Source organism: Bombus impatiens, unplaced genomic scaffold (genome assembly GCF_000188095.3).
Source record: "Bombus impatiens unplaced genomic scaffold, BIMP_2.2 scf_0466, whole genome shotgun sequence".
NCBI classification, from domain to species: domain Eukaryota; kingdom Metazoa; phylum Arthropoda; class Insecta; order Hymenoptera; family Apidae; genus Bombus; species Bombus impatiens.
Window position 1 is genome coordinate 546,195 of NT_176885.1, and position 13,549 is coordinate 559,743.

The window sequence follows — 13,549 nt, forward strand, 5'->3', positions numbered from 1 at the left end:
TACTCTACACATTTTACTTAAAATTTTAATTTCCCTACAACCTAGAGCGTTGAAATTTCCTAAAAACACCGCAGAATGCTAAGAACCGCCATAAGACGATCCAGTGTCACAAAGTATCAACATTGTCTCGCGAATGAAATTGTTTATCCGTGCTAGAGGAATGCGAGGCGTGCGTTGGTCGCGAGCACAAAACGTTTCTATGCATTCGATATCACAAAAGAAAGATCGATCGCGAGTGGACCGCGTCACCGCAACTTCATGCTGGTGCGACCACTTTGCCGCCGCTTGGTCCTCTTGTCAGAAGAGCTCGTAATATTTTACGCGTGACCGGTTCGACGAGTTTTTCCCGAAGATCGCAATCGCGATGCGCAACTGGCCAACATTCGATACTCGGAGCACAGGTGCATCGTCAAAAAATTCGCGCGAGCGCACCCCCTTGAAAACGCGCGTAATCCCGCGAGACACGATATGTCCCACAAGAAAAGATAGAGCTTATGCCATCTCTGGCTGTGTCCTACAGACACCTCTTTGCTATTCTCTTTTAGCCCACTGTTTGTGTATTGGGATACGTGTTTGCGTTAGATTTATTATCCCTTGAGAAATCGAAGGGGTTGAAGCTTAATAATAGCGATGTAGAATACTTCTTATCGTTTTACAGGTATTCTTTTGTATTAGATAATTATGTTGTGATGTAGAGATGAAGAATAACGAGGCAATTAATAGAAGAAATGATTAATTATCGTTGCTACATAATTTTAGCAACAATTGTGACAAATATGATAATTTAGTGGTTGAAGCTTTTTCGTTTGATGCAAATGAACTTATCTTGAAGGTTATAGTAGGAAAATAAATTTATAGAGATTTATATTATTAATATTTGTATTATTTTTATGCGTAAAGTAATTTACTAGTAGGTAAACAAATGTACGTATTGATTTTAAAGTAAAGTAATTGATTTTAAAGTAAAGAGCTTTAAGTGCATAAAAGTAAAAGCGAAAGTATCTGCAAAATGAAATTTATGTGTATAGATTAGCATTATTATATAGGATTATTGTGAAGACATCTTATGTAATAGAATTATTTAGTTTAATAATCTAGCAATTCTGAAACCGCAAGAACCACAAGGAAGCGGCTATAGATATTGTCTGCTATTTTTCTCGGAACGTCAATTATTACCTGAGCTGAGATTAGCAAGTTTCGTAGACAGAAAAACGTTACTTCTAATAAAAGAACATCTGTAGATAAAATTATAGTAATCGACGCTTTCGAACGTAAACTCGTACAGAAGCGTCACAAAGGCTAAAAGATTAGAGCTGGAACCTGCTAATTCATGGTCGTATAGAAAGGAAAATCTTATGATTGATGCTTCTATATAGCTTACGTTACTTAATTAAATACGTAAAAATAAAAAAGTATTTCGTCCCTCCATTTAGTTTTTCAATTGTAATGTATTTATTTTAAAATAAAAATGTAGACATTATAAGGTAATTTATCCCATATTTATTATAATAAAAATTTAGTAACGAACACCGTGTTAGCAAAAATAAGGTAAAAATCAATAACAATCATTGAGTCTATATTTGTTACGGATGATTTACGTTTCTTCGCTGGAAAATCAAACTCTTCCAGTTTTATCGGAATGAAAACATTTTTTAATCTTACCCTTTAATGGAACCATCGATACGGCCCTGGAACGTGATGAATGCTCGAAAACTTTTTAGCTTACAAACCACTCAATGTGTTATCGGCGGGGAAAGTTTCGGAGGCGTGCTCATATAAGTGGAAAATCCTTAAATCCCCGAGGCGAAAAATGGCTCCACCAAACCTGGAATTACCACGTCGATCACCCTTCCTGAACGAAGGGTTAAAATCTTACTTGATGCATTGAAATTCTTCTCGGCGAATGTACAATAATGTACACACTATAATCGAGTATCTCCGATACGAAACGAAAGCTTTCGGATAGAAATGTAGCCTTCCGTTAATGTTTCAACAAAAGACTGTTTCATTAATTGGCGTTCTGATAATCGTGGTTTTACAGCAAAAGATTGTTATCTATTATTTATTTAATTGGTATTTATCATTTTCTTTTCTTATATTTTATTAAATAAAAATATATGTATTCTGATTATTGCGATCCTTCTGTCGAACAAATACATTCATAATGATTTATTTCACTGATTTTCATTCTCTCCATTTCATCGGAGGAACGCCGCGAATTTTAAGCTCCTTACCTCCGATTTTCACACTTCGCTATCTTCTTTCTCTGCTTCTGTCATCTCCATTTTATATTCATTCGTTGCGAAGCATTCGACCGATCTCAGTCCGAATTACTTACACATCTTAATCGTGTTTTCATGCCACTGGTTGACAATGTACCGAAAGCGAGGTTCGATATTAAGTTTCTGATGGTTTCTCTTTACGTAAGGAGAAAATAACATTTTCCTAAGTTTATTCTCGTTTATATTCCCTTTTATGGGCTCATATTTCGTTATCCAAATCAAGCTTTGCTTTTCTTCTCTTATTCGTTCATTACTTAATTCATTAATTGACGAAAGCTGTATGGAATTATATAGATTTGAAACTAATCAGGAAAGTCCATATTTAATATTTTAAGTCATAATAATTTAATTAATTAGACTGCAGATTTAAACAGGCAATTAATAAGTAAGAAATTGGTTTCTAAAGAATAATATTCGCGAAATTTTTAATCTACTGTATATTAAAGATGCTTTACACAAAAGATTCTCTAATACGATGGATATACGTGAATTCAGTGCAAGTTAGAATCTAATTAGTTTTATTTCCCATCATCGTTCTCAAATAATTATTAATTCTAAAATAAAATCAACTAACCATCTTACAAAATAATAAACAATAATCTTCTTCAAATATATTAAACATTTTCAATTAAGATTCAGGATAAATTTTTGATACTCGTTATTAAGGAAGGAAACGGTCTCTCACAGAACTTCTTTCGGCTACATTTTTCTTACAATTTTACCCTTTCATCTTTTCATATTCCGGTCGCTTTTTCGTCCTATTCTTTAATTCAAGGCAAGATACACCTCGAAGAAGCATAGAAAATATTCTTCTTCAAACATATTTTAACAATTTTAATTAGAACTCAAACTAAACTTTTAACGCTCAATACCAAGATAAAAAATAACCTCCCACAGAATCTCTTTCAACTACGCTTGCATAAAAATTTCATTTTTTCATCTTCTTACCTTCCAAACATATCCAAGAAATCTCGCTTTTACCCTGATAACGAATGGAAGCTTCTTCTACCTTTTTCTCAATTCAAACCAAGCTGTATCAACCATCTTAAGAAATGATAGATAATAAATTTTCTCCAATATATTACTACAGTCTCGGTATTCAATTAATGCTCGATGAATGAAAACTGGGACAACTTTCTGAGTCAATTACCCAGCAACTACTATAGAAGGCATTATACTTTTCATGAGTATTTTATATATCTTTTAATATTATGCGCATTTTTCGCAGAATTGCACTTTCAAATTTCTTACATTATAAATGTATAAAAATCCGTAGTATAGTTACTGTTAGAATTGTTCTTTTATCTTCGGTCTTGAGAGTAAATAGCGTTTATCTACGGCTTTTCGTTTTATCGTAACAGAATAAAACATTCAACGCTCAACTCTCTCGTGTCTACAATTACCTGGCCTTCGCTGCAGGAACGATTAAGATTCCAAATAAATTTTTAACACTCAGCATCAAAAAAGAGAATGACCTTCCACACAGCATGCATTCCAACTCTCTTAAAATTTCGCTTTTTCATTCTCGAACCGCGTCCAAGAATCCTCGCTCTTACGCTGACGGCCAGCAGGCGCTAAATTTTTTTTCCATTTCGTCAACGATTCTCCTCTCAGTGAGGAGCATTGCCAACTTTCTTCTTGCGTCTTCGTGTAATTGTTTACGCTCGTGTCGAGCGGCTGCGGTTTGCGATATCGCGAAAGAAGAAATACCATCTACGGCCGCGCAACTCCGCATTGCGGCGAAACGCGATGATGCTGACGCGTATAAATTCGTCAGTGCCCGTGTTCGCCATATCTTCGACCAGGAAATACTATTTTTCATTTCATTCCTCGTCGTGTTCGTGATAACGATCCGCGCGCGCGGCACGTGTTTTAATTATGCTCGAAAATTTCGTGTACGCGAACCACGCGTAAAATTGGAACTCTGCATATGGCGATGAACAAGCTTCGTGTTGATATAACCTGGTATTATTCATTGGTAGGGTCGATCGAGCAAAAGGTCTTTTAGTGCGACGTTGAATAAATGAGGTTGATGGAGGACCATGGCTTTGGAAGTGTCGCTGTTGGTAATGGACTTGCAACGACTGATAATTGTGAAAGTGATATGATAGTCGATGAGTCATGTAGATGTGGCTGATGGCTTTGGGAGGTAGAAATTATGCAACTTTCAGTTAGGAACACTTTTACGAGTATTCATTTAAAAGTCACGCTAAATCGAAAATGATGCGGTAATTGATGATTAAATTTGCATCGGTGAATTTGAAAATATGCGATAAATTATCAAGTAGGTGTTGTGTATTGTTCATAGGAAAAAGTTCGATTTCTATATAAATGCAACAATTTGGACTTTTTTATTTTTCGTTATTAACATTATATCATTTAGGTAAAATAATTTGCAGGGCATTAACGCAAAGATAAATTAATTCTGTCCTCAAGTAGAGCACTCATTATCTTTTCACTGATTGAATCGGTACCTTAAGTTATTGTAATTTGCATATTAAACGAAATATACAGGAGCATCCTTTGAAACCAAGTAGCATAAATGACTTTCGTCTAAGGATGGCTGTTTTAACAACTGTAGGTAGTAGATAGTTCGAAGAACAGTAAACGTAGCTATTAATGAACTTTATGACTACGTTGTCAGGGGTTATACCAGTAGCAAGTATGTACTATGGCCCGTTTATATAGCAAAGTAATTTTATTTTCATGGCTGTAGCAGCGTGAGATTCTAGTATCATTATACTGATAGTAGCAATTTGTAATAACTCTGCATTATTACATAGGAACATGTAAATAACATTACTCGCCTAATGTCCATCGAAATATTGATTTACTTAAGTAGCATGGACTAACATAGATTTAACTAGAATTTAGTATGCATATACAATAAAAATTACATGGTGTATTATGGGATATACGTTTCTTAAAATTGCTAGTAATTATATTTGAGTTTAATATGATATTAAACTTGAGTAATGTAATACTTTCGCAATGTTTTGATAATACTGTAACAGATAAATTATATTACAAAAGTATTTTTTCATGTACCTGTATAGCGAAGCAAAGCACATTTCTATGAAATTTATATTTAATATTCTCTAAACATTCACAATTTCGGCAATTCAAGATATATAAATTTTTACGTAAAAAAATTTTATGAATTCCAAATAGGTGATTTCTTAATAGTCCTTAGCTTCTATTATATCGTCGTTTTTTATTGCAAAAAGCGATGAATTTTACACGCGAGATAAATCAGTTTTTCATTGACAGGACCAATGATTAGCAGAAGCTAGCAATTTCTCAGTTTTCTTTTGAACGAGTTACGGCGTCGCGACGCCTCCCGCGGTCGATTCTTCGCGGGCGTCAACTTGTGCGTCGAAACGGAAATAACCTCGCGATAGCAGTCCGCGTTTACGCCATAACGTACGATCTCCCCTTCTGTCGTTTCCGTTTTTCGCTCGGTCCCCTCTGATTTCTTCCTTTCTTTTCCTCCTTTCGGCCATAGCGACGTCGTCTTCAGGCGGATTTTGCGAGAAAATACGATAATCGTTCCCGGTACCGTATACAGACTCCGGAAGCGGCCTCGGCGCTTCTTTTTAAACTACTTGATTTTCTATGAGAATCTTAGAGTCGCCAAAAATGGAATGGTGTTAAACGCTGTTGGCAGTATAGCTTTTTTAACTTCAGGTAATTGTAATTCTTCCGTGTTGTGGTTTAGCTTTTTCGTTGAGAAAAGTTGTGTTATTTTATTGTATCTTTTGGAATCTTAAAATTATAGAAAGAAAAGAAAATGACAGACAATCTTCGCGGATATTGAAAATAGAATGAATCTAAAACATAGGTATGCATGAAACAATAAAATTTGAAATAATTGTCAATATGATAATTACTATACTAAATACTGCGTGTTCTGTGTACGGGGAATAAAAATTTAGGAAAGACAGTTGGAAGTATTACAAAAGTTCACCACGATGAAATGTCAATTCTTGCTCGAGAAAGATAAATATTTCTCGACATTGGATGTGTATGTTTTGCGTTCAGTCTGATTGCAGAAACTTACCCATTATACCGTTAGAGTCGCTGTGAGTCCCGTAGAAATCTTGAAAAAGCGGCTAACGCAAGCGAAGGAACGAAAAGAAACTCGGCTGTCGTGTAGATGGCGGTCGTCTATAAATACGGTTGCGTACATTGTCATTCAGAACGAGGAAGGCTCGTTATGTCGGTACGCATAACACGTACAAGATAGTTTTGGAAGGAAAATAATGCGCCGGAGGTGGTAGGAAGGCTTAAACTTTTCGAATTTCCGAGGTTCTCAAACAAGGAATTGAAAATTTTTGTCTAACATAAATTACAGACTAGTGTTGTAATAATAAAAAAAAGAGGTTGCTATAGTATTTAATAAAAGGGAAGTTAAAGCAGTGCAATTGTATATTAAAGCAGATCGGGTGTTCCAATAGTTAATAATACGTACAATAATCCCGATCGGACTAATTATGTTTAATTGTTTTTTGAGGGATTTTAAGATACATCTGATGTTATGGTAAACGTAATATATGATAATAACGATAATATAATATATAATTATTAATGTATGAAAAATGTTAAAAATAATTCATCTTCGTTACACGAAAAATCATTTCATTCCACATTTAGGATTATTACCTTCATGAAAAAATGTTATTTCATAATATTAATATTCATTTATATTGTTAAGTATACTTATAATAAATATTTATTATAACATATTAATTTTCTTTCTACCATTTAAGCAAATCGAATAAGAGTAGTTCTCGTCCTCCGGTATGGTCTAGTGGCTAGGATACCTGGCTCTCACCCAGGAGGCTCGGGTTCGATTCCCGGTACCGGAATTTAATTTTTTTTGTTTAGTTTTTACGCATAGATACATCTTGCGATATAATATATCACTGAGATAACATTCATACAGGTCTAATTTTTGCGATAAAATCAGGTGTCAGTATTAAACGTTAGTTGTTCCTGTACCAAATTCAGTATCATTTCAATAAAATAAGATTCCGTATGGCTTTTGCCATTTCTGAAGAACAAAGTGTTTGATGGTTTTTCTTGAATTTGCAAAATCTGTTGCATAGTGGATGGAAATGATTTTAAGCGTATTGATATGCATGCCACGATGCCTCGCTATGATAACGCAATCTGAAATTAAATCTGAGACTCACAATGGTTAGTTTGGGAGCGGAAAATTGGTGAACGTGAATTTCAAGGCTCCGTGTCGCTCCGATACTGTTCACGCTTGATTAGTGAAAACGTGAAAAGCTTCTGAAGGAGTCTTGGTTAAGAGGTGTTGTGTAATACCATTTAATCGAATCTGAAGAAGACGGGAGTGCTCTATCTATAGTTCTCATCTGTGTATTGTAGTTCTTGGCTGCTTATGACTTGTTGTCTCAATACCGTTCCTGTTTCTTTCTACACTGCATCTGTCTACTGATCCTGTCTTAATTAAGCACGGAGTTTTTACTAATTTTGTACACAAGGTACATAAATCATATGTAATTATAATTATAGATAAATACCGTTTATATCAAAGAAATTCAAATATGTGGATTTTTATTCCTAGAGAGTTTCAATTTCATCTTTCGATATATACAAAATAAGTTATATTTTTATGTATCAATATAATCAAACGGAAAATGGTACACGCTAATAACTTCCAACTGAAATTGCATTTCCAATATACGTAGCTTAATGCTTATACTACTTGTATGAATCCATATTTTCAACCAGAAAATACATCACACTAATAGGTACTATCATATTTTTTTCTAATTTTTCCACTCAATTTCATCTCACACACAATTTTACCTACATCTTTTCGTTCTCGTATAATTGCAAAATCTCTTCAGCTTACTCAATCAGTTTGCAACCTCAGAATTATACAAATTCATACCATAATCCCGCCAATCTCCACCCTCCACTTCGATGCAAAACGTTCAACCACTCGTTATCGCTGGAACTGGATTCTTCATCAGCAACGATAAGCACGAACAACGAATAAAAGAGCCGGTAGGCTGGTGTATGAACGCGTAATCGCTTGATTGACCTGAATCTCTCTCGTGTGAATCCAGTCCGATTTCCTGCGATTCAACTTCTTTCTCTCTCCCTCTGTTGAAGAAACGACCCTCTAAAAACTTGGCTATACTGAAACGTAACGCGTATCGAGTTGCCTACGTTAGCGTGGGTCCCCTTGACAAGCGAAAAATATCGTGGTCGCATTGTTACCGAACCCTGAAAGCGACCACGAAGACAGCGACGCCAGCTTTAGCACTCGAGCACGTACTCGCTCCAACCACTTTTCTTGGCCCCTCGAAATTAACGCCGACCACTCAGCCGGTACCATTTAGCGTGTCGGGCTATGCCAGTCCGGCCATACTCTTTCTGCGTCCTACACCTTCCTTCCTGCGCCACCGATAGGTATATCATCTTTTCTCAATACAATCGTTTTCTTCTCTCTGTAATTTTCCTTTCGACGCGTGAAAAAATGTGCCTTTCCGTTCTCGTTGCAAGTGAATGATGGAAAGGGTGGCTTGGAAGGGGTCTAAGTTTCTTCTTATTTAACTTTGCATTACTTGTGATCCTTCATTTTTTATAAGGTCTTTGATATACCTTTTCTTCTTCTTTAATTCTCCTTTTTACACGAGGAAGAATGTTTATATACATGTACGTATATTTAGCTTTGAATTATTCGTAGCCTTTTCTTTGTTACATCGTATTCACTATCATTGTTTTACTTTCCCTTTAATCTCTTTTTCTATATATGGCAAACGTATTTTTTGCTGCTCGTTCGTGGAATTTCGGAATAATTGTGTAATCTCTCGTTTGTATCACTTTTGAAATGTACCTAACACGATGATCGAAGGAGATGACTTGAGAGATAAAATTCTTTTTAGAGATGTTTATCTTGATGATTACGGATTCTAGAAGTCGTTAGCTAGATGGTTATCTCTTTTTCAAGGGTAGATTAACTTTATGATTAGCGTTTGCAGTAATGGATATTCTTATTACAAATTGGCTCAACAATATTTTTTGCGAGCTGTTGAAGTGCTTTAACTTAGTTCAGCGGGATATATCATAATAGGATTTCATGTAAAAAGAGCAACCTTCTCTTCTTACTTTTAATTTAAGACTCCTGTTCTTTGTTGCTGACATCGAGCATACGGTTGTTGAAGAAACTGGAAATTTTTTATTGAGTTAATAAGAATGTCTGCATCTGTGACGTACATATATCGTGGAAGTTTATTTGACGATGGTTTTGGTCGGAAAGATGGTAACCAACGCGTAGCCTGTTGAAGTTTATTTCCGAGTCTCCGAGAGAAAGAGAACGGCGGCAAGACGTTTTACTGGTATGGAAGAAGCCTATTTTTGATGATCGTCGAAGATGACGAGGCGTTCTACGACGTAGAGTTCGGGAAGATATTTCTGTGCTGTTTTTGGAGTTATAATGGAATCAGCGAAAAGGTCACAATGTTGGCCGACTTTTCAAGAAAATAAATATTCACGATATCATTTTCGGTTCTTTGCAATTTTCCACGAATTCTTATAGCAAGAAGTTATTTTACAAAAGCTACAAAATCCTAATACTACAACCTTGTTCTATCTGTTATATATCTAAATGTATTGCGCAAAATGTTCCATTTTTCCAATCTAATTCTGTCGATATAAATAAGAGAATAAAATGTTATATAAATATAAATATTTGTTACAAAATTGCAACAAAAGGAAATAGAAATTCTTCGATCTGAAATACCACCCGGGTTCTGTGTCGTATCTCAAATTCAATTTAAATAATACAGCTTATCCTAAACCTAGATAAATGTTGAATCTGTTGATGTATGGTGTTTGGTAACTAATAATAACTATAAGCGAAATAGATATATATATTAATATATATGAAATATAAATATATTATGAAAGGAATCGTTTGAAAAAAGAAACTGCTGGTATGATTATTATAAATAAGTCGATGTACTATATAAAATTGTCTCAACCTCAATAAAAGTCAACATTGATCTTTCCAAAAACACAGAAGTAAAAAATCTGAAATCTGTCATTTTGACAGGTCTGATAGTTGTAGTCGAGCAATCTCATTGATTTTGACTGATATAACTGTATTCATACTCATCCAATAAACTACGGTTATTTCCACTATCTCTAAATTTACGTTTCCTACATCGAATATACATCTTCCAATAACAACGTGATCGTAGCGCAATGTTAACGGTATCAAACGCCAGTATCTACGATTATAATCTACTTTTAATCGACTTCACGCTCATGCATGCAACCTAAATTACTTTGCACATATATATATCTTCAATTATCCACGACTTTACATTTCCATAATTATATTTTAATCTTTAAACACGGCTAAACAAATAGAACCTGAGGCAGAAATTTGTTTTATCTACTGAATCTTGTAACAACTATCCTACCTTGGATAATTTATACATTTTTATCTTATTTTGGATATTTTATCTATTTCTATCCCATTTTGCATATTTTATTTATTTTCGCGCATCGCGTACACATTGTGAATTTTCGCGTATTATAAAAATCCGTAGTAAAATCCCCTAAATACATAAAAATCCGCGATCTGTTCGCGTTTTTTCTCCCATAGAAGTAAAAGACTATTTGCGTGTATCCTTACTCTACAATGAAGCATTTTTCTTATCATATTCTACGTATCATATTCATTTTCATAGCGTGAAGTTGTTTCTGAATGCTATAATAGATACGATGTCGTGTAACTATTTCTAACAGCCAGTATACATGCTCGCAATACTTCGGCGATGAAATTTTAACGATCTGTATTGGCAACGCTTATGAAACGAAGCTACTGATATAGCGAGAGGGAAGCAAACAACGTTCCGATCGGATTGCAATCATTTTCAAGAACCCTGTTTCAATTACACACCTCGGGAAAGTACATGGTTTACATCCTGCATCCTGTTTCTTACGAAGCAAATGAGCAGAGACGGTTCTCTGTCTCTGTCTCTCTCTCTCTCTCTCTCTCTCTCTCTCTCTCTCTCTCTCTCTCTTCCTCTTCGTATTTCAAATTCATATAGGATAACGGTGCCGAGACAAGCGTAAGCTAATATTGTTCGTTCGTGGACAAAAAGGGGACGTGATAGAGAGTGCGAAGCAAAGAAATTACCGGAGCCGATACGTGTGTTACGTGTTTACCGTTACCATGATCCCGTGTGACTCGCGTAAATCCTCACGCAAAAGTGGTATCCCGCTTTTTCTTCGCAATTCGTACGGAATTTTTATACGTTTCGTGAAACTTTAGTTTACTTTACGATATTTCGAGGAGAAACTGTTGTCGAGTTAAATACGCAGTTGTCATTGTCGTGGTTGTTTCTAGAAATCGAGATTTGCGGTGAAACCTAGGCTCTGGTGAAAGGATTCTAAGGAAATTATTCCTAACCAGTATGCGGTGATTGATTTGTTTTAGAATAGGATGTTAATATTGCCAGATAGATTAGGGATTTCTTGCTTGAACGTTCGTTAATTGCATGTAGGTAATTTATTGTGAGATAATCTGTAATCAATGTACTGATGATAGATTATCGCTTGATAACAGTAAAAATATTAAATAACTATAGATGATATAATATTGAAAAAATATTGTTACGACGCTATAATAATTTTGAAATTTTAAAGAATAGAAATCTAGAAATTATGAAATATTGACATTTTCTCTTAGATAATTTTTTCATTTTTATCGTTTAAAATTTCGAAATTTTTTACATTTAAATTTTTCAGACTTTAAATATTTGAAATTTTCAACATATCAAGTTCTAAATATTTGAAACTACTATTTCCAGAAAGTTAAACAATTTTTTACATTTGGAACTTAAAAGCTTCTAGGTTATCAAATTTTAATACCTTGAAATTTGAAAATTTTTTGAAATTTTGTAACGAAGGATCTAGAAGGATTTGTATGGTATCTAGAAGCCATCAGACAGTAAACGACCAAGTAAAGTTTTATTAAAGCTTGCTACTCCTTCAAATAATTATTTTATGAAACTCCAAGGCTTGCTTTCTTCACGAATGAAGTCATAGTATAAAAGATACCTCAAATTATGCTTACTTACTTACAATCAATTAGAAACGTGTTCTTGCTATGCCGTTTACCTTGAAGATCCCGGGTAAAGGCCGTGTTTTACTCGGCATAACGTTAAGGAATGAGGAGAGTGGCTGATGAATATCGATACGATATTCATTAATTCGTTGAACACGATTTCTTGGTATTGTTACTGTCGCTTGATACGCGTCGTATTACGCTACTGTTCGCCCCACGATCACGTTCCCTCACGTGTAATACACTAAATGCATATGAAACGTATGAAACTGAAGTCGTATGAATTGTAGTGTTGACATTGATACTGTTATTACGTTTCTTTCAATGCAACGCGAGAAAACCGTTGTTCTAGTAGCAAGCAATTAACGATGACAATAACGATGATTCGAGTATAGCAGTTGTATAGTTGCAGAGACTAAACTGAAAGGTACATGAAAAGATGCATGAGGCAAGGCACAGAACAAATCTTTACGAAAAATGATTCGATTAATCGAATCGAGTGTTGCAAGTCTAGAAACTTTTTAATAAAAATTATGAATTTATTATTTTGACCATACTAAAAAATATAAATTTCTCTTTTTGCAAACATTTTTGTTAGATTTTAATTATTCATATCGAATGTTACAAGGAAGAATACCAAAGTGTATTTAATTTCTTCTGGATAGTTGTAGATCCATTTATTTATTTATTTATAATTATTGTTACAACATGAACGTTGTGATGAATTTGATGTTTATTCGTTATTGGGCTGTAAGATGAAATGGCACGTTCATTTAATGTGAGCTTACATGCTAACTGTCGAATAATATTATGCACGTTGAATTTAGCCTCGGCACTATTCGCACATTTTTCTGCAATTTGCCTTAATCCGTCTAAGAAAATTGGTCATAAAGCATGACCATTGTCGTCCTCTTTATTGTTTCCGCAAAATTTGTTCCACGATTATGTAGCGAGACTTCCGTATGATCATGGTTTTATGAGCCTCTCATTTTCTACTCTGCAATTTACCTACATTCTGCCGGGAGGTATAAAAAATATTTTCTCCACTGAAGAAACGCGTTGCCATGAAATGTGCCTAGAACTTCCTGAAATTCGGAAGGGAATCTTCCGTATCTTATTTCCGCCAATGTTATTCTATCCCATTTAAATT

The 13,549-nt window shown here is 34.7% G+C and overlaps 1 protein-coding gene and 1 non-coding gene across 4 annotated transcripts in view; both read left to right on the forward strand.

Moving 5' to 3' along the window:
• Positions 1-13,549, forward strand: part of LOC100744780 — a 132,604-nt gene that overhangs the window by 26,415 nt on the left and 92,640 nt on the right. The gene's annotated exons all lie outside the window — the stretch shown is intronic.
• TRNAE-CUC lies at positions 7,079-7,150 on the forward strand. The gene has a single exon. It is a non-coding gene; the product is annotated as a tRNA-Glu (tRNA).